Source organism: Hyperolius riggenbachi, chromosome 10 (assembly GCF_040937935.1).
Source record: "Hyperolius riggenbachi isolate aHypRig1 chromosome 10, aHypRig1.pri, whole genome shotgun sequence".
NCBI classification, from domain to species: domain Eukaryota; kingdom Metazoa; phylum Chordata; class Amphibia; order Anura; family Hyperoliidae; genus Hyperolius; species Hyperolius riggenbachi.
Window position 1 is genome coordinate 80,626,431 of NC_090655.1, and position 21,938 is coordinate 80,648,368.

General features: G+C 48.3%; 1 protein-coding gene across 2 annotated transcripts in view; it reads right to left on the reverse strand.

The window, feature by feature from the left end:
- The window catches only part of LOC137533986 (nuclear distribution protein nudE-like 1-B), a 115,421-nt gene extending 93,761 nt beyond the window's left edge, over positions 1–21,660 (reverse strand). For both annotated transcript variants that reach the window (XM_068255313.1, XM_068255312.1), the window contains exons 1-2: positions 21,559–21,660; positions 18,125–18,287 (exon numbers count right to left, since the gene is read on the reverse strand). The gene's annotated coding sequence lies outside the window, so the exon portion shown is untranslated. The remainder of the gene's footprint in view (positions 1–18,124; positions 18,288–21,558) is intronic.
- Positions 21,661–21,938: the final 278 nt, after the last annotated feature.

Here is a 21,938-nt window from a genome sequence, read left to right on the forward strand (position 1 = left end):
AGGTAGCCAGGGACAGGTGTAGTCAGTAGTAGGTGCTCGCAGGATGGGTAGCCAGGGTTAGGTGTAGCCAGTAGTAGGTGCTCGCAGGATAGGTAGCCAGGGACAGGTGTAGTCAGTAGTAGGTGCTCGCAGGATAGGTAGCCAGGGACAGGGTGTAGCCAGTAGTAGGTGCTCGCAGGATAGGTAGCCAGGGACAGGTGTAGTCAGTAGTAGGTGCTCGCAGGATGGGTAGCCAGGGTTAGGTGTAGCCAGTAGTAGGTGCTCGCAGGATGGGTAGCCAGGGTTAGGTGTAGCCAGTAGTAGGTGCTCGCAGGATAGGTAGCCAGGGACAGGTGTAGTCAGTAGTAGGTGCTCGCAGGATAGGTAGCCAGGGACAGGGTGTAGCCAGTAGTAGGTGCTCGCAGGATAGGTAGCCAGGGACAGGTGTAGTCAGTAGTAGGTGCTCGCAGGATGGGTAGCCAGGGTTAGGTGTAGCCAGTAGTAGGTGCTCGCAGGATGGGTAGCCAGGGTTAGGTGTAGCCAGTAGTAGGTGCTCGCAGGATAGGTAGCCAGGGACAGGTATAGTCAGTAGTAGGTGCTCGCAGGATAGGTAGCCAGGGACAGATGTAGCCAGTAGTAGGTGCTCGCAGGATAGGTAGCCAGGGTTAAGTGTAGCCGGCAGTAGATGCTCGCAGCATAGGTAGCCAGGGATGGGTGTAGTCAGTAGAAGGTGCTCGCAGCATAGGTAGCCAGAGATAAGTGTAGCCAGAAACAGGTGGCTGCAGCACAGAGAGCCGCGGGAGGGAGAGGGGACGCAGCAGCAGGGATAAATACTCACATGCCGGCAGCCAGGTCTTTCACCGATGTACGGGCTTTCATTGTACTTCATGTTCTTGCATCATCTTGTAATAGCACCCAGGGGGCGCTGTTTCAAGGAAATGTGATGCAAGAACAGGAAGTACAATGAAGCCCAGGTACATCGTGAAGGACGGAGCTGGCTTCTCGCAAGTGAGTATTTGTATCCCTGCCGCTATTCGTGGGCTCGTCGCTGCGTCGCATCCCCGCCGCTACTTTGCCCCGCCCTCCCGGTCGCCCCACCCCCTAAAACCGATAAACCAGAGATTGTGCACGGTATGGTTACCGTGCACAATCATACCGCGATATATCTTAATACCGGTATATCGCGGCAACCCTAATAGCAATTACCAAGGGCTAGCTGCGACTGACAGAGCTGTACATGCAAGTGTCAGTGGGCCACACACACAAAAAAAAAAATCACATCAAAAGAACATTAGCTCTCAAAAGAGCTGTTTTGGGGTGCTTCTTAGCAATAAGTATCAGCAAGGAGCAAGCTAACAAGCCTAACAGCCTAACTAAGCTTTCCCTATGTCTACAGCAGGTACCTCTCCTTTCTCTAATTACTGGAGCCACGCCGAGTGAAATAATGGCCGACACAGCTGCCTTATATAAGGGGGAGGGGGGGGCTCCAGGAAGGAGTGTAGCCTCATTGGCTGCCCTGTGTCTGCTGACTGTGATGTTGAGGGTCAAAGTTGAGCCTAATGACGTAGTATAGGGGGCGGGTCAAACTCACATAAAGTTCACGGTTCGCGCGAACGCGAACCACCCAAGTTTGAGTGAATAAGTTCGTGTTCTAACCGTTCAGGCCATCTCTAGTCTTGACTACGCAAAGTAAATTCGCAGAGCGCTTCCGGCCACGTGTTTAAGGAGGTGTGCTACCGAGCCAACGCCTGCTCACCACTGCCGCAACCACTGCCGGTTCATTTACCTTCATATTAACATTTTAAATTTAGTAATATATCAATTTAAAGAATGGGAATAAAGTTTAGAGTCAGTCAAACACATTTTTTAGTAAAGAAATATGTATATGTACATGGAAAGAGGGACAAAGTCCTGAAAGAGGGACAAATGAGGTAGAAAGAGGGACCGAGGGACAGGGCTCCCAAAGAGGCACTGTCCCTCCAAAAGAGAGACAGTTGCAGGGGAGTACTGGAACCTTTTGGCCTGGGGGAAAAACAAACTAGAGGCCCATTATCATGGCAGCCCCAGCCCAAATGACGTCACACACGCACCCCACGTCGTATATGCCAGTAGTCATGTGGAGTGCCAATGCGGAAATACAGCAAGGACACTCTAGGGACAGTGTGATGGGTAAAGTACAGGCACCGGGGGCACATAATACATTTTGAGGAACGGCCAGGGTTTACGTCATGTCTTAGATTCGTGGTTATCGCACGCCGTGATTATCGTACCTGACAACCACATTGGCCCAAAATTTCCCAACATATCAGATTGATACATTCAACAAATTTCCACCAACATTTTTTTTTCCGATTTGATAATATCAAACAGTTGATCATCTGTCAAGTCAACAGATGTATGGCCACTTTAATTCCCCAAGGCTCATTCCTCCCTCCCCCCCACACTTATGTCCTTCCTCTCACCAAAATCTCTACTAATCCCTCAAACAAGCCCCTCTTCCATCTCGGGTGTCCCCTCCTCCTTTACCAGACCACCATCTCCCTCAGTCAGGTAACATCTTTACTGACCTCCCTCCTGGCACCATGTTCCCTGCCTCGCTAATGCTAATTTCCAAAGTTTCAGTACCCCTCCTTTCATCACTTTTTTTTTTACTACCCCCCCCCCCCCCCCCCCCCAACATTCATGCCTTGCTTACCTGCTTTTATTGGTGGTCAGTGTAGTGCATCTCTGCCTGCCCACGACCCACTTTACTATAGTATAAAACCCTACAGGCCACATCCATACTCAGTACTGACAGGTGGAAAAGTCATTATGATTCGATCATAGTGAAAGAATCTGTCAGTAACAATTGATTTATGTATAGCCAGCTTTAGGTTATGGTTTCTAATAACAAGAATACAAAGAGAAGGCAAAGCAGGTGGTTTTGGTGCACGGCGCTCAGCACCGGTTACCCAAACCAGGAGCCCCATAGCAGCAATAATAAGCTGCGCGGGGCACGAAAGGGAAATTCGGGGCTCAGGTGATCAGCGTACCCCAAATTACACCTCCTTCCGAGTTACAGTGACTCAGAGGGGGAATAGTATTTAAGCTGCCTGGTGTTCTGATTCCCGTGGCCCGAACGTTTTTTTTTGTGCATATTTTTTTTTTGATCATGTAGCTAGTCTAGCGCTAGCTACATGATTCCCCCCTCCCTGCTTCCTCCCTCCCACCCCTCCAATCACCGCCGCCGCGAAGACCCATCCGGAAATCCCGTTCTGAACGGGATTACCTTCAGGGCTTCCCCCGTCGCCATGGCGACGATCGGAGTGACGTCATCGACGTTGTGACGTCACAGGGAGTCCCAATCCACCCTTCAGCGCTGCCTGGCACTGATTGGCCAGGCAGCGTACGGGGTCTTGGGGGGGGCGGGGCCTGTATCGCGGCGGATCGGCGGCGAGCGGGTAGGACACGCAGCAAGCAAAGTGCTTGCTGCGTGTTTAAAAAAAAAAAATATTCAAATCGGCCCAGCGGGGCCTGAGCGGTGACCTCCGGTGTCTCTGGACGAGCTCAGCTCGTCCAAAACGCTAGGGAGCACCACCAGGGAGTTTAGTGGCAACAGGAAGAGCCGTCATTCAGCGCTCCCGGTGCCCAAGTCACCCGCAGCGTACAAATACTAAGGGCTCAGATACACTATATGCGCTTTTCTTAGCACTTTTAGCTTTTTTAAAAACGCTCCCATTGATTTACATTAAAATCATGGTAAAATTGCAATCGCTGTAAAATCACTCAGAAATGCGCATATCAGGGGCGTAACTAGAATCCCCAGGCCCCCCTGCAAGAATTTTGATTCACAAAAGAGTGCTAACTGTTAGCACGCCCATTTTAATGCAAAATCGTAATCGTTTGCACGGAGAAACGATAACGATTTCGCGTGAAAAATTCACGTTTGCAAGCAAAAATTAACGATCGCGCGCAAACGGCCGTGCTAACAGTTAGCACTCTTTTGTGAATCAAGCCCTATCTGTATTGCAGTCCCACATCAGACAGAGACTACTTGCCTGTAATAGGACTCCTGTCCCTGCCAGTCTCACACGCAAGTCAGAAAGCAGCCCTCTTGGAGTCTAGGGACTGTCAAAAACTTTTCAACATGTTTAACACCTTATCCACACATGCAGTCATAACAATGGGGAGAGACCAGACAGATTTTTGACCATGGACCCTCCAGGCAAGTTCTGCATCATGCTGTGCATATTTACCAGCTTGCCTGGCCTCTAATTGCACTTTTATCAGCTAGTCTCTATGGTGGGTACACACAAGCTACAAATGTAGCTGGTCGCTAGCACACGGGAGCATGTGCGCGACAGATCGTCGCCAGGTCCCTTCGCATACACACGGCGGAAGAGGGATTAGTGATGGGACAAGCTGTCGCCGACGTTCCTCCCCCCCCCCCCCCCCCCCCCCCCGCCGAAAGCTCCGTGTATTGCCTATGGGTTGCTGTCACTAGTCCGCATACACACGCAGACTAGCGGCAAAGTTGCGGCGGCGCCAATCACCTGGCGACAGCTCTGAGTAGCGATGGTTCGGGGCGCGCGCACCATACACACGGGCGACCTGTCACCGCAACACACGGGGAGCTATGCTATTCTTTATCTATTTTAAACTTCAAATCCATGGTGAATCTATCATTCTGAGTGAAGGTGGATATGGTGTGGCAGGCCAGCAGGAGGGATGCCAGCTGCAGGCCCATAGAAGCTATATATAGACCCTGTAATTAAGGTCTATGGATTTCTGGTAAATGTATCTATGATCTTAGTGGTGTTTTTGGTGGAAGATCTCAAGAGTCAGTGCTGAAGTGTTTGACTACTGCAGTCAAACAGATCAGAAGGGCTGCCAGGCAACTGGTATTTAAAAAATAATATGGCATCCTCCATATTCTTTTCACTTCAGGTGTCCTTTTAAAGGGAAGGTTCACGCAGAAGCTAAAAAAATAAAAATCCACATTCACTTACCTGGGGCTTCCTCCAGCCCGTGGTAGGCAGGACGTGCCCTCGCCGCGGCTCCGCAGGCTCCCAGTCTTCTCCGATGGCGCACCCAACCTGGCCTTGCCCGGTCGGGCTCTTCTGCGCTCCAAAATGCGCCTCACGGGGGCGCGCTGACGTCATCGGACGTCCTCCAGGCTGTACTGAGCAGGCGCAGACCTACTGCGCCTGCGCAGTACAGCCCAGAGGACGTCCGATGACATCAGCGTGCACCAGTGACACGCACATTGGAGCGCAGAAGAGCCCGACCTCGCAGCCGGGCCTGGCCAGGTTGGGTGCGCCACCGAAGACCGGGAGCCTGCGGAGCCGCGGCGAGGGCACGTCCTGCCTGCCACGGGCTGGAGGAAGCCCCAGGTAAGTGGATTTGGATTTTTATTTTTTTTAGCTCCTGTGTGAACCTTCCCTTTAAGCTTTGCATGATTTACATCTATTCCTAAATTATTAGTGACCGTGTAGCGCTACGGATATGAAGAATGCCATATTTATTTACATTAAAGTAAGGGTTGGTTGGTTTACACATGCTTAAAGAGCATACCCATTCGGGAACATTTTTTTAAGCTCCGCTTGGCGCAGGGCACGGATCCTAATGGTAAAAACAGGATCCGTCTCAACTTGTTAAACGTATCCGTTTGGCTCGTTGTACTAAGCCAGTGATCTGCAAACTTGGATTACCAGCTGTTAAAGGGCAACTGTAGCGAGAGGTATATGGAGGCTGCCTTATTTATTTCCTTTTAAACAATACCAGTTTCCTGGCAACTCTGCTGCTCTATTTGGCTGCAGTCATGTCTAAATTGGGCCAGAAACAAGCATGCAGCTAATCTTGTCAGGTTTGACAGAAACAACTGATCTGCTGCATACTTGTTCAGGGTCTATGGCTAAAAGTATTAGAGGCAGAGGATCAGCAGGGAAGCCAGGCAACTAGAATTTATTAAAAGGAAGTAAATATGGCAGCTTCTATATACCTTCAACTACAGTTCTCCTGTAGTTGTAGTTTAAGGAACTACAAATCCCACAATGCATTGCAGAAGTCTGACAGCCACACTCATGATTCATAAGGGCAAATGCATTGTTGGACTTGTAGTTCCTTAACAGCAGGAGAGCCAAGTTTGCGTTGCTCTTAGCCCAGTGATCTGCAGAGTCCAAACTTGGCACATTTAACTGGACGGGAAAATGTATGCTATGAAATTGGGTTGAAATGGTAGGAAATTCCATGGTATAACAGTCTAAAAAATTGCCACTGTATTATGGTATTATACAATTATTTGGACCCCGGGCCCCTCCACCCCAGTGTGGGGTGCCCCACTCCCTCGGCATACATATGATTAAGCTGCACCGAGATTTGGGGCACCGGTTAAAACTGTAAAAAGGCTCACCCTGCTCCTGCAAAAGTCCTGGTGGTGTTAGAGATAGGTGTAGCCAGTAATAGGTGGCCTCAGCATAGGTAGCCAGGGATAGGTGTAGCCAGGGATAGGTGGCCGCAGCATAGGTAGCCAAAGATAGGTGTAGCCAGCAGTAGGTGGCCGCAGCATAGGTAACCAGGAATAGTGTGTAGCCAGTAATAGGTGGCCGCAGCATAGGTAGCCAGGGATAGGTGTAGCCAGTAGTAGGTGGCCACAGCATAGGTAGCTAGAGATAGGTGTAGCCAGTAATAGGTGGCCGTAGCATAGGTAGCCAGTAGTAGATGGCCGCAGCATAGATAGCCATGGGTAGGTGTAGCCAGTAGTAGGTGGCCACAGCATAGATAGCCATGGGTAGGTGTAGCCAGTAGTAGGTGGCCACAGCATAGATAGCCAGGGATAGTTGTAGCCAGTAGTAGGTGGCCACAGCATAGATAGCCAGGGATAGGTGTAGCCAGTAATAGGTGGCCGTAGCATAGGTAGCCAGTAGTAGGTGGCGGCATCATAGATTGCCAGGGATAGGTGTAGCCAGTAGTAGGTGGCCACAGCATAGGTAGCTACGATAGGTGTAGCCAGTAGTATGTGGCTGCAGCATAGGTAGCCAGGGATAGGTGTAGCCAGTAGTAGGTGGCCACAGCATCGGTAGCTAGGGATAGGTGTAGCCAGAAGTACGTGGCTGCAGCATAGGTAGCCAGGGATAGGTGTAGCCAGTAATAGGTGGCCGTAGCATAGGTAGCCAGTAGTAGGTGGCGGCATCATAGATTGCCAGGGATAGGTGTAGCCAGTAGTAGGTGGCCACAGCATAGGTAGCTACGATAGGTGTAGCCAGTAGTATGTGGCTGCAGCATAGGTAGCCAGGGATAGGTGTAGCCAGTAGTAGGTGGCCACAGCATCGGTAGCTAGGGATAGGTGTAGCCAGTAGTACGTGGCTGCAGCATAGGTAGCCAGGGATAGGTGTAGCCATTAGGTGGCCGCAGCATAAGGTAGCCAGGGATAGGTGTAGCCAGTAGGGGGCCGCAGCATAGGTAGCCAGGATAGGTGCCCGCAGTATAGAGAGTTGGGGGGGTCGCAGCAGCGGGGGTACAAATACTCACTTGCGGGTCCTGCACACATGTACTGGTTTAATTCTTCTTCCTGTTCTCGCGTTTCATCTCCTTGTAACAGCACCCAAGGGGCGCTGTTTCAGGAAAATGGAACCCAAGAACAGGAAGAAAAAGCCAGTACACTTGTGCAGCACCCGGCCGGCAAGTGAGTAGTATGTGCCTGTTTGTTTATATGCCCGCCACTTAGTCGCATCCCCACTACAACATACCAGTCATACCAGTATACTGCGGAAACTCTACAATGAAAGCCTATCTTATTAGGCTAGCTGCTGTGTCCGCTTCACCCATTTCGTAATACCAGGGGCGCCATCACAAATTTTGGGCGCCCTCATACATCATCAGGCCTGGGCCCCCCTCCCTGGGCCACCCACGGGTTGCTGTGCCTGGCCACTAGCCACCCCACCCCCGTGTCCGTGCAAGAAGTACACTGTTGCAAAAAATGTGCATGGCTCCAACACTGAAGAAAGCGGCATGCACAGCGTGATGTGGCAAAAAGTGGGCATGGCCATAGGATGTTGTGGGTGGAGCCAAATACTAGCAAAAGGTTTGCGTGCAATCACGAGCGCTTTTCATGTGAAAAGCGAACGTGATCGCACACAAACCTTCACTTATCACGCGAAGTAAAGCTTGCACCTGGCGGCTCGCGTGATAACTGCTGTGATAGCAGTTATCCTGCTTTAGAGAACCGAGCCCCTTACTGTATGTAAAGTACTCCTCCCATGTGCAGCGTTTACAGAAAAGATTGAATCATGACACATCACTTTCAAATCCGGTGTGCAGAAGTATTGAACAGACAAAATAAAGAGCATCTGCTCCACTTGTCACAAAATGATTGCATCAATCACATGGACAGTAAAAGACCAATTTACATTTTAATAAGACTTTATTATATGTGCTGTTTCCTCCTCAGTATAGTTATCTTTTATACATAGTGCTGTGAAAAGTATTTGCCTGTTCTAAATGTACATTTTTTTTCCAAACTGAACGGTTCTTAATCTATTAAACATGCAGTACATAAAGGGTCTCTTATGTTCACAAATAAAGTTATTAAAGCCCTAGTTTAGGCTTGATTTGAATACACATGGCACATCATTTTTCTTGTTTTATGTTTTTATTAAAGTACAGTTTCAAGTACAACAGTTGGATAAGTTAGCACAGAAAAGTGTAAAATCTATAGCGTCCCAGTTGTTACACTATTATTGATTTATAAAGCGCCAACATATTCAGTGGTGCTGTACAAAGTAAGAAACAAACGGGGTACAAAATACTACAGACAATGGTATACACCAATATACAAACTACAGAGTTGGTACAAAGTACAGAATTGGTAATTACAGTGACAAAATTAATCTGAATAAATGAGTAACAAAATCCAAAAGGGTGAGAGAGCCCTGCCCTTCCAAGCTTATAATCTAAAGGAATAAGGGGGAACGGGATTTCCTGTTTGGCTTCCCCCGTCGCCATGGCGATGATCGGGATGAAGTCATGGCGACTGGGGGAGTCCCGATCCACCCCATAGCGCAGCCTGGCGTTGATCGGCCAGGCTGCGCAAGGGGTCTCAGAGGGGGGGGATGGTGTCTCCCTCTAAACGCGGCACGGAGCAGCGGCGATTGGTTTGTACACGCAGCTAGCAAAGTGCTAGCTGCGTGTAACAAAGCAAACCGTGTGAAAAATCAGCCCACCAGGGCCTGAGCAATCCACCGCGCCGGTCATGGACGAGCTGAGCTCATCCATACCGCTAAGGTGGTTAATTAGGTTATTTGTGGACATGTTGCCGAGTGATGTCATTTGTGATCACGTAATTGCAAATTTTTATTTTGAGAATATAGTTACATAATATAGCTGTTTAAAGTAAACCTAAAGCGAAAATAAAAAAAAGTTTAACTTACCTGTGGCTTCTTCAACAAGCCCCCTGCAGCCGCCGTGTGCCCGCACTGTGATTGTGCGATGCTCCAGTCACCCGCATGCACCTCTTTCAGTCAGACAACCTAGCGAGTCAGTGGCCCCTGCGCATGCCCGGTGCCGGCCGCTCACATCCTCGATAGCGCTCCATTGCCGGGAGCATTCTGTGCATAAGAAGTATAGATTTTCCCGCACTACACATGTGCAGAGAGTTCCCGTCCACGGGGGTGCGATAAGGAGGTGCGTAGACCGGAGCTGTGCATCCAGCTGAAAGAGGGGCGCTGTGGGTGACTGGAGCATGGCAGGATCACGGCATGAGCACAGGACAGCTGCAGGGGCTGGCTGAAGCCCCAGGGAAGTGAAACTGTTTTTTTGCCTTAGGTTTTCTTTAGGGCCCTTTTCCACAGGCGGTTGAACTGTGCGCTCAGTGAGCAGTTACCAGGCAGCTAGTAAGCAGTTGCTAGGCAGCAGCACACAGCGGCATGCAGTTGTGAGAGTTTGACAGCCTTTTCACAGCCTATCAGCTGCTCGTAGAAAAGGGCCCTTAAATGGGCCCTGAACTCTTGCACAGGACAGAAGGAAAACGGAGAGAAATGCACCCTGTATGTATTTAGAGAGTTTAGCCTGTCTAATTCCCCCTCATTTGTGTATAATCACAAGAGGTAATCTGATCTCTCCCCTGTGTCACATGACTGCCTATTAGCAGAGATTGCAGATAAGCCCATTTGAAAGCCCTGGATGTTAAAGCCCCATACACATGCTGAACAGTGGTCTTTTATGCAGCACTGCATAAAAAACCCGCTGTTGAGCGTGCATATGAGGCTTAACAATATGTCTGCCTCCATGAATCAGGAAATAGAAACAATGCAGATTTATTCTAAGATTTGTATCAGCTGTAAGAAATGTTTTTAGGTTTAAAGGTTATTATGCTGTTGTGTATCTTTTAAGGTGGGTACACACGTCAGATAAAAGTCTTTGGAAAATGAAAGATCACAGACAAATTTTACCCCCTTTCATGTAGTATGAGAGCCATACCTACACAGTCTATTCTATGGAGCTGAACTCCCCATCAGACAGAAATCTTTGCAAGATGCTGCACACACAGATGCTGTACACATGCAACAGATTAGTATCTGCAAAAGATCAATCCCTGCAAAAGATCTATTCCTGCAAAATGCCTTCATAGTCTATGATATCTGCAGATCTCATACACACCTTGTTTAATGGACAATTATCTGTAGATCAGATCCACCAGGTTGGATCTTCAGATCGGCAGATAATTGATCTGCAGATGAATGTCTGTTAAACAAGGTGTGTATGAGGATCTGCAGATATCAGACTATGAATGCATTTTGCAGGAATGGATCTTTTGCAGGGATTGATCTTTTGCAGATACTGATCTGTTGCATGTGTACAGCATCTTTGTGTGCAGCATCTTGCAAAGATTTTTATCTGATGGGGAGTTCAGCTCCATAGAATAGACTGTGTAGAGTATGGCTCTCATACTACATGAAAGGGGGTAAAATTGGTCTGTGATCTTTCATTTTCCAAAGACTTATCTGACGTGTGTACGCACCTTTAGAGCAGAGAGGACTTTTGGGTTCAGGTCCGCTTTAATCACCTGATTTGGAAGACATACTGATGTTATTCAGGGGACATGCTGCCTGTCATTTAAAGTGACACTTAAAGGGATACTTAAGTGCAAAATAAAAATGATTTTTACTCACCTGGGGCATCCCTCAGCCCCCTGAAGCTGTATGGTGCCCTCGCAGCCTCGCTCCGATCCTCCTGTCCCCGCCGGCGGCTACTTCCGGGTTCAGCGACAGCCGCCGACAGGCTGGGACCGCGAGTGATTTTCTGCGTTCCCAGCCGCTAGATCACCCTCTATGCTGCTATAGCGTATAACATATACGCTATAGCAGTATAGAGGGCGATATAGCGGCTGGGAACACGGAGAATCACTTGCGTTCCCAGCCTGCCGGCGGCTGTCGCCGAACCCAGAAGTAGCCGCCGGTGGGGACAGGAGGATCGGAGCAAGGCTGCGAGGGCACCATACAGCTTCAGGGGGCTGAGGGATGCCCCAGGTGAGTAAAAATCATTTTTTTTTATTTTTGACTTAAGTATCCCTTTAAGGAGAAACTGTGACCAAAAATTGAATATCATCCCAATCAGTAGCTGATACCCCTTTTCCCATGAGAAATCTTTCCCTTTTCACAAGCGGATCATCAGTGGGCTCTGTATGGCTGATATTGTGATGAAACCCCTCCCACAGGAAACTGAGGACCATGGTCCTGGCAGTTTCCTGTCTGTGAACCTGGCTGCAATGTGGTAAATACCTGTTTACAGCTGTTTCCAACTGCCAAAAAAAGCAAACCGCAGCTACTCCCAGTGGCATCACCTGCCAGCAGTAAAAATGTAACCATGTGATAAAATGTCAAAATGTGAATCAGGGAGAGGAAAGATTTTACAATGGGCAAACACTGAATGACTGACTGATATTTATACATAATTATTGTAAAAATGAAGCACTTTTTTTTTATTACATTATTTTCACTGGAGTTCCTCTTTAAGTGAAGAGGTAAACAAATGTATATATCCTCCTACTCCTAAAAAAAATGACTTAGATATCCCAGTTTTATTTTAAAAACTTTAAAAAAGCAGAATTATTGTTTTGTCTCAGCTGACTGTAACAGTCTGTCTCTGTGTCTCAAGGTGTGTACATACGCACTACCGCTGGCAACGACGGGTCCACCGAATCCTCCCGCTGGGCGGATGTTCAGCCGACAGTATCGTTCAGAAACAGCCTCATCAGTCTGCCTGAAAGACTGTACACACGCACTACTGTCGCTGGAACGTCCGCCCAGCGGAAGGGTCCGGCGGACCCGTCGTTACCGGTGGTAGTGCATGTGTACGCACCTTCAGAGTTCTAGAATACAGCATATGAACTATTGCCCTTTTTTATAGCTATCCTCTCCTGGCAGAGAACTCGGCTTCCTAGAGTAAAGTAGTTTATGGCTGTAATTCCTTATCAGTAGTCTCACTGGGTCCTGATTGGAAAAAAACCTGTTAAGGTTCCCATACAATAGGAGATCATGGGCAGATTCGACAAAGACAAATTTAACTCTAATCAAATCGGATTACAGATAAATTTGTCTGTTCATTGAAGCTGCCCATATACTGCAGGCCAATTCCCGTCCGATTTCAGCATGAAATCTTAAAGGACTACTGTACGGGAGTAGGCAGAAAGAGAGTTGAACTTACCTGGGGCTTCTGATGGTCCCCCGCAGACGTCCTGTGCCCACGCAGCCACTCACCAATGCTCTGGGCTCCGTCTCCGGTTCACTTCCAGAATTTACGACTTTAAAGTTAGAAAACCACTGCGCCTGCGCAGTCCCGTCCTGGCTCCCGCCACCGAGAGTGCACTGCACAGATGCAGACAGTACTGGGCCTCCGCATTACACTCCCGGTGAGGTCAGCAGGAGCGAGGATGCGGCCACGCAGGCGCAGTGGCTTTCCGACTTTAAAGTTGCAAATTCTGGAAGTGAACCGGCGGCGGGGACCGGAGCATCGGTGAGTGGCTGTGCAGTCACAGGATGTCTGCGGTGGACCATTAGAAGCCCCAGGTAAGTTCAACGTTCTGTCCCCTACAGTAGTCCTTTTAATGGAATAGTCTGTGCCCGCCGCTGCCCCCCTAATATATAAATGTGCCCCCCCCAGTGTGTGCATTTATACATTACCCATCCTGTAGCAGCCTCCGCGCGATGTCTGTAACCCCCGAGAGTTCTCCATACACACAACTGGTGCATAACGTCTAACAGAGGCCACATGGAAGGTTACGTACACCGCGCAGAGGCTGCTACAGGACAGGTAACGTATAATACAATATAATAACATTTCCATAGCGCTTTTCTCCCATAGGACTCAAAGCGCTTAGGCTCTCTCAGATTCAGTAATTGGAAGTAGGATGAAGCATTCACACAACAAAAGTTATATTTCTGCAAATGCCAAACTGAACAGGTGGGTTTTCAGTCTGGATTTAAACACGTCCAGGGTTATTGATTTATAAAGCGCCAGCATACTTTGTGGTGCTACCTAGGAGATGCTACCTAAGGGCTGGTTCACACTGAGACTTGCAGTGCATTACATTGTAACATAATGCTCCTATACCTACATGACTGGTGGCATAGCCAAAGCTATAATACACCTGGGCACCTTCTTATAGGCTCTGATGTATACTTCTACTGCTTAATGAATTGTATGCACCTGACTTATGAAGTGTTGTGTATTGCGGCTGATTTATTACACAAATGCGATATAAAGTAGAGTAATTATGCCGCCGAGAGCAACCAATCAGGGATTAACTATCAAATAAAATAGAAGTTCTGACTAATTGCTCAGGACAACTGCAACACTTTTGCATCAGTTTTCCTTGTGCTGGTCTTGACAAATCAGGCCCACTGAGTACTTACACAGTATTGAAACTGTACAGTTTAGAAGATAGTTCCTTAAAGCGTACCTGAGACCGCGGGATAGAGAAAATTAATACATACCTGGGGCTTCCTCCAGCCCTCTTAAACGTGATTGCTTCCTCTCCGCCATCCTACATCTTCTGGATCCTCTGTAAGTGCTTCCGTAAGTACGGCCAGTTGCGCATGTGCAGTGCGGTTGCGCGTGCTCCCCCATTGCACTCTCGTGGCTGAGAGTGTTCTGCGACTGCATAGTACTGCACAGGCACAGAACGCTCCCAGCTATATGAGCGCAATAGGGGTGTGTGCACGGCCAAACTTATAGGAGCCTTCACGGTAAATCCACAAGGCGGAGGATGGCAGCGAGGGACGGATCAGGCCGAAGGGGGCTAGAGAAGGCCCCAGGTATGTATGAATTTCTTCTATCCCCCATCTCAGGGACCCTTTAAGGCCAACTTGACATACAGGCCTTGATTCACTAAAGCTACCGCGGACAAACAGTCCCAGTTAATATTAGCACGAGGTCCCGTCAGCGTAGCGTGCGTTCTCAACTTATGTGCAATGCTTTTAACCTCCTGAGCGATAATCCCGAGCTGAGCTCGGGGTATATCGCGCAGGAGGATTTCTCAGGCCCTGGTGGGCCGATTTGCATAATTTTTTTTTTGTTACACGCAGCTAGCACTTTGCTAGCTGCGTGTAACTTCCGATCGCCGCCGCTCGCCGTGCCGTGCAGTCCCCCCCCCCTCCCCGACCCCTTGCGCAGCCTGGCCAATCAGTGCCAGGCAGCGCTGAGGAGTGGATCTGGACTCCCTCCGACATCACGACGTCCATGACGTCGGTGACGTCATCCCGCCCCGTCGCCATGGCGACCGGGGAAGCCCAGCAGGAAATCCCGTTCTGAACGGGATTTCCTGCTTACTCTGATCGCCGAAGGCGATCGGAGTGGGTGGGGGGATGCCGCTGCGCAGCGGCTATCATGTAGCGAGCCCTGGGCTCGCTACAGGATTTAAAAAATAAAACATTTAAAAAAATAGTGCTGCGCCACCTCCTGGGCGATATAATTGTATCGCTCAGAGGGTTAACTTCTGCACAATGTGCTTGTAGCACAACCGCCATAATCCACTGTAGCAGCCGCACTGGCGGAGTATCGCAGTCGCACTACAAGCACATCGCGCAGCAGTTAGAAGCATCTCACGTAAGTTAAGCGCACACGCTTTGCTGACAGGACTGCGCGTAGCACCTGTGTGCTAATAACCTGCGCTGTTTGTGGGCAGTAGCTTTAGTGAATCAAGGCCATTGTGCAGTGCAGTCATCCTGCAGCAGGAGAGCTCAGGGTGCACCATTTCCCCAGGTATATTACACTGCGGCAAAGTGCACCAACAGGGTAATATGTGTAGTGTTTCCCCTGCGCAGTGATGTACTTCCTGCTGGACAGGAAGTACCTCACTGAAATGTCATAGCTCTGCCTATGTGCCGCACCGCTGCTGCAATCGGATTCACACTTACCGCGTCACCATAGACTTGCACTGTTGCGTAATCCATGCGGTAAGCACGGATCATGCGGCAATGCACTGCAGAGTTTGCGGCAGCCTTGTGTCAATTTAGCTACTTCTGTCGCACTGCATCGTGTCGCTATAGTGTGCAAGTCCCCATAGACTTACATTGCTCTTGTGTGGCGGTCAGGAGCCTCGCCCAGCTCTCCTCAATAAGCTCCCTCACACCTCCACCCAGCTTCTACCTTCCCTTTTCTACATCTGGTTGCGGTGCCTGCGCTCTGCTCTCACGGTGCTTGTGAGCTCCTTGTTTCCTTCACTTCCCTCACTGCTGCCCACACTCTTCACTATTCGTGTCCCTTTTGGATCCTTGGTTTGTTTTCTTGCCATTTATATTTCACTTATACTTTTGGGATTCATTCTCATCCTATATATATTCTTAGCACATTGCACTTTATATGGAAGTTGCTGGCATAAATTATGCATATACAGCATTATTATTATTTAGTATTTATATAGCGCCGACATCTTCCGCATCGCTGTACATAGAAGTGTGTGTGTGTGTGTGTGTGTGTTTAACTGTCCCTCGGAGGAGCTCACTATCTAGTCCCTACCATAGACATATGTCTATGTATGTAGTGTATGTATTGTAGTCTAGGACCAATTTAGGGGGAAGCCAATTAACTTATCTGTATTTTTCGGGATGTGGGAGGAAAACAGAGTGCCCGGAGGAAACCCACACAGACACGGGGAGAACATACAAGCTCCTTGTTGACCTGGCTGGGATTCAAACCGGGGACCCAGCGCTGCAAGGCAAGAACGCTAACCACTACGCCACCGTGCTGCCCATTGCATTGTACTTTCAATAGGGTTTGAACCATATGTTGGCTACCATGGAGTCATAGGACCATGTATCACATTTATCTGTATTTATTGGAATGATCAATATTATCATTATTTGTTGATACTCGTTTTCAGTGCTACTTTTCATGTACCTGGCTTTTAGGTGTTTATGTGCTTTTGTTTGTATTAATAAAGACCGATTCGTGTTCTAATTAGATATTCGTGAGTGGTGCGGTACTTTTTAGGATCATCTTGTCCTTTAGGGCCCGTTTCCACTAGTGCGGTGCGATTTCTTTGCGAAAAATGCATAAATTAATTTGCATGCACTTGCAAATTCGTATGCGTTTTCGCGTATTTTTGTAAGTATGTAAGTCGTGCTCAAGAAAGGGGTAGATTTCCCTAGCATCTCTTGCAAAGCACCTCATTCCCAGAATCATTACCATGTGGATTGGTTAGTGAGGAGGTTGGGGGGGGGGGGGGGGGGTAGTCCCTCTCACAGGTCACTATTCCTGCTGGCCTCTAACCATCATGGCTGGGCAGGGCCCTACTTAGCATCTCTAGTGGTGCTAGGCATTTTTTTTTTCCTATTTGAGCAAAAAATAAGGGTGGAAGATAATCAGAAATTATAATAATGGTTGAGGTTGCAGTGATGTTTTGTCATATAGCAGTCTTGTAACTGTAGCCATATACAGTACATTTTTATAAAGTGTCGGTGATGCCATTACATGTACAGTATGCTGCAGCAACTGCACACACGCCATTTCATTCATCCTTTAGCAATACTTACTGTGATCTGATATGACCCAGATAAATATTGCAGAACTTTTAAGAACCCAGCAGCTGTTAGGTTCTGAACACGTGGTACGTGTACCCCCGGGTGTACAGTATAAGAATTTGTGAGGCTTAAAAATAATAATATACAAATACATCTGAACAAGTATTAATAGTGAATTAGGCTGGTTTCACAGTGGGACATTAAATTCCCATGTTACAGCAGCCAGTAACGCAGCCTAACTCACAGCACTGTAAAATCAATGTGCTGTTTAAGTGCACACCTTGCGTTAGGGTATAACGCTGCACATTAAATGAGAGTACAGCATGCTGTACGTTATTCCCGTTAGACTGCTTGCACATGATCAGTGACTAGCCACATGGCTAATTAATATTCACTGCACTGTGGTGACTCCTGGTGGGACTTGTAGTGTTGTCCGGATCATGAACGAATAGTTCATTTGATCCGGATCTTTGTGAGTCGAATCATCCGGATCATTACAATGAAAGATTCGGTTCACAGTGGATGTCTGTCTGGAAGAAACAGGAACATACAGAATGTACAGTGCAGGGAAAGTCCTGTCCTGCTAGTCATTTCACCCCCAGTCTGCTTCCCTAGTAAAATGATTCAGTTCAAAGATCTGGATCTTTTCAATGATCCGATTTGAATGATCCGAATCCTTAAAAAGATCTGGACTTCCCATCACTATCCTGGAGCGGCTGCTTTGAGAGCCACATAACGCGGCTCAATCTGACGTCCAACTTCAACACCACCACGCGTTGCGTTAGGGGCACGTTATGCGACCTTAACGTCTCCTAAAACGCAACGTCTTGGTGGGAGAGAGGCCTTAGTATTAACTATGCAGCAGAAGAAAAAAAAAAAAAAAAAAAAAAAAGGAAAGCAGCCCCCAAAGTAAAAAGTGTTTTTCTCTTTTTCACAATATATGCAGCCATGTGCTGCCAGATACTAGAATGAGGTAGCTATACACCCCACAATACCAGAATACAGCAGCCATACATCCCAGACATTACAATTGAGCAGCTTTGTTTCCCAGTCCCCAGACACCAAAATTAACTAGCCATGTGCCCCCGGGTATCAGAATGAAGGAACTATGTGCCTCAGATGCAGTATTTAGGTATCCACCTACCCACCTGATACCACATCTAAGTAGCCGAGTTCGGTAGTCACGTGCCTTAGAAGTAAGAAGTCATTTGCCCCTTGAGAATGAAGTTCTTCCAGTCATTGCAAAGTAAACAGCAGGCGGAGTGTGCTGGACTTGTTCAGTCATGTGTTTGAGCCTCCCAATATTTCCAGCTGTAATGAGATGACACAACAGAATTATTTCCCATTGGCATGTTGAAATCAATGTTATATGCTGGCAGCATTGCCATGGTGCAGTGACTGGACAGGAAGAAAGATGAATGCACTGGCAAGGCAGGTGCATTCTGGGAGCATTGCCATGGTGCAGTGACTGGACAGGAGAAGGATGAATGTGCTGGCAGGGCAGGTGCATGGTGCTTGAAAGTGGACCAATCAAATTCCACCTTCATGAGATTGGATTGGCCCATTTTCAAGCTGCATACATTTACAATTGATTCACACTTTGCATAAGCCTACATCAACTAGCAATTATTGCACCTCATTGACCATACCTAGTCTACATTGCAGACTATTTCCAGCTATGTGCTTCATTAGGACCCACACCTTCATTTTTAACCTGAACCCCTACTTAAGTCGAAACAATGTTCCCCCTCTGTCCCGTGCCCCCTTTAAAGAGACACTGAAGCGGAAAAAAAAAGGATGATATTATGATTTGTATGTGTAGTACAGCTAAGAAAAAAAACATTAAGATCAGATACATCAGTCTAAAGGTAGCCATACACTGGTCGATGTGCCATTAGATCGACCAGCTGACAGATCCCTATCTGATCGAATCTGATCAGAGAGGGATCGTATGGCTGCCTTTACTGCAAACAGATTGTGAATCGATTTCAGCCTGAAACCGATTCACCATCTGCTGAGCTGCTCCTGCCGCCTGTCCCCCCCCCCCGTATACATTACCTGATGCTGGCTCCGGGTCCTCTTCTCCGCATTGCACGGCTCTGTTCCGGCTCCATCCCGGCGCTTCCTGTGTTACTCCGTGACCAGGAAGTTCAAATAGAGCGCCCTCTATTAGAACTTCCTGGTCACTGCAGTGACACAGGAAGCGCCGGGATGGATGGAGCCGGAACAGAGCCGTGCAGCACGGAGAAGACGCCCGGGAGCCAGCCTCAGGTAATGTATACCTGATCGGATCGGCCGCCGCTAGCGACGCGCACTTTACCCGCGGGCGATCGAGGGTAATTTCCCGCACGGCGCGATCGACGGACCGATCCGATTCCGGGAGGGAATCGGATCGGCGGCTGTGTTTACCGCGAACGATTGGCAGCAGATTCGATCCCGGGATCGAATCTGCTGTCGAAACGGCCGGGAATCGAGCCAGTGTATGGCCAGCTTAATTGTTTCCAGTACAGGAAGAGTTGAGAAACTCCAGTTGTTATCTCTATGCAAAAAAGCTATTAAGCTCTCCGACTAACTTAGTCCTGGAGAGGGTTGTTATCTGACTTTTATTATCTCAACTGTAATTGAACTGTTTACTTTTCCTCTGCTAGAGGAGAGTTCATTACTTCACAGACTGCTCTGAAAGACTCATTTTGAATGCTGAGTGTTGTGTAATCTGCACATATTATAGAATAATGCAATGTTAGAAAAAACACTATATACCTGAAAATAAAAATATGAGAATATTTTCTTTGCTGCTAATCTTCTAGTAATTATTCATAGTACACAACCAATTCATTATATCATATATTTTTTTTCGCTTCAGTGTCTCTTTAACCGCAGTGTCCCCCTCTGTGCCACCTACTGCATGTCGAGGTGCACCCCATGGAGTCGCATATAAGCATGGTGGTGGTGGTGAAATGAGATGGATTTTGGCTGACAGGTAACACCATCGCATGTCAAATGTGACACATGTGGCATTCAAACGCTTCCATCCAGCTGCATGTAATTGCAACCAAATGGCACTTGTATCCAGCAGCCAGGAGGCTGAACTGTGCGACAAATGAGAACTTCAGCCGCCTGTGAAAAACAGGCCTAATAAGGGTGCATACACACATCCAATTTCACCAAACTCGCCAGCTTCCATCCCCCTCCGTTTCTCATCTTCTCTTGGGCTCTGGTATTCTTTAAACAGAATATCCCCAGCCAGAGGCGTCCCAGCCACCAGGCGAGGGCAAACGGTGGCCTGGAGCGCCGGGTGGGGGGATGAGGGGAAGTACCCACCTTCCCCCCCCCCCCCCAGACTGTGCGACCCCTGTGGTGAACTGGCTGCGGCGTCTACTAGACTCCGCACCAGTTCATCCCCGCAGCTCACTGTTACAGCCTGCATAGTCTTCTTCCGGCAGGCAGAGCAGGGCTACGGGAAGATGGTGTCTGAAGCCATGTACTGGAGACTATTTGTGTCTCCAGTACAGGGCTTCGGACGCCATCTTCTTGTAGCCCTGCTCTGCCTGTCAGCACGGTACTTTCGGAGGCTGGCTGCGCTGCTGCAGGAAGATAGTTGGGGGAGCTTCGCCCAGGGAGAGGAGTCTTCTACAGGTGAGTAAATGCTTTTCTTTTTACAGGTAATTATACATTTTTAGTGAAACGCTGCCCACATTAGGATAATTTTCTGGTGAACGCTGGCCACATTACAATTATTTTCTGGTGAACGCTGGCCACATTACGATTATTTTCTGGTGAACGCTGGCCACATTACGATTATTTTCTGGTGAACGCTGGCCACATTACGGTTATTTTCTGGTGAACGCTGGCCACATTACGGTTATTTTCTGGTGAACGCTGGCCACATTACGGTTATTTTCTGGTGAACGCTGGCCACATTACGGTTATTTTCTGGTGAACGCTGGCCACATTACGGTTATTTTCTGGTGAACGCTGGCCACATTACGATTATTTTCTGGTGAACGCTGGCCACAGACGATTATTTTCTGGTGAACGCTGGCCACAGACGATTATTTTCTGGTGACCACTGGCCACAGACGATTATTTTCTGGTGAATCATTGCAGCGTTATGATTATTTTATGGTGAAAGATGGGGGGAGGGGGGCACCACAGGTTTTCTCGCCTGGAGTGACAAAATGGCTAGAGACGCGCCTGTCCCCAGCATATCACGCCTTGCTAAGAAGAATTGCTGATATCTTATGGCTCAGCAGCTATACAAATGGGATCTGAGGGCTGCTTTGTGGTACAGCTGAAGCAGCATTGATAACTGGGGAACAGGGAAAATAAAAGCCCAGTAGAGATGGAGGTGAGCTCAGAGTTAGATAGCCCTCCTATAAGCTGAAGTGGACTGTGTTATCAGTGTAAGGATAGTCCAGCAGAATGAGAAGCCCCCAGTAACAGCATAAATGTATTGTACACCTAGTTGCAGAAACAAATATAAAGCTGTGCTTCCCATTTACAAAGACAGACAATATACTGTATGCTATGCCTAGTATATAGCATAGATTACTGTAGTACGCAATGTTATCGTATACATTACATATAGGAGAGCGAGATTCACAACTCTACGTCACCAGCGCGAGGCATCTACAGCAGCAGCGGCGGCACGGGACACAGACATCCGCGGACACAGCACGCTCGAGCGATTCCCAGCCGGAGGAGTCTCCTCTCTGCACAGCTGAGGAGGAAGAGAGTCCGCTCTCTGGAAGCATCACACTGAGCAGCCAGGATCCAGGAGCCCGTATGTAAGCCGGCAGCATTGTTTTCGGAGCTCCCTCTTGTGGCCGGTACTGTAAAATGTCCATTGCACTTGTGTGGAGCTCCCCGTGTGGCCGCTATAGAATATCTTGATGTAAATAGGTGCGATTAGGAGCCAGTTCTATGGGAGGGCTGCGAGAACCTGTGTGTGTGTATATTGGT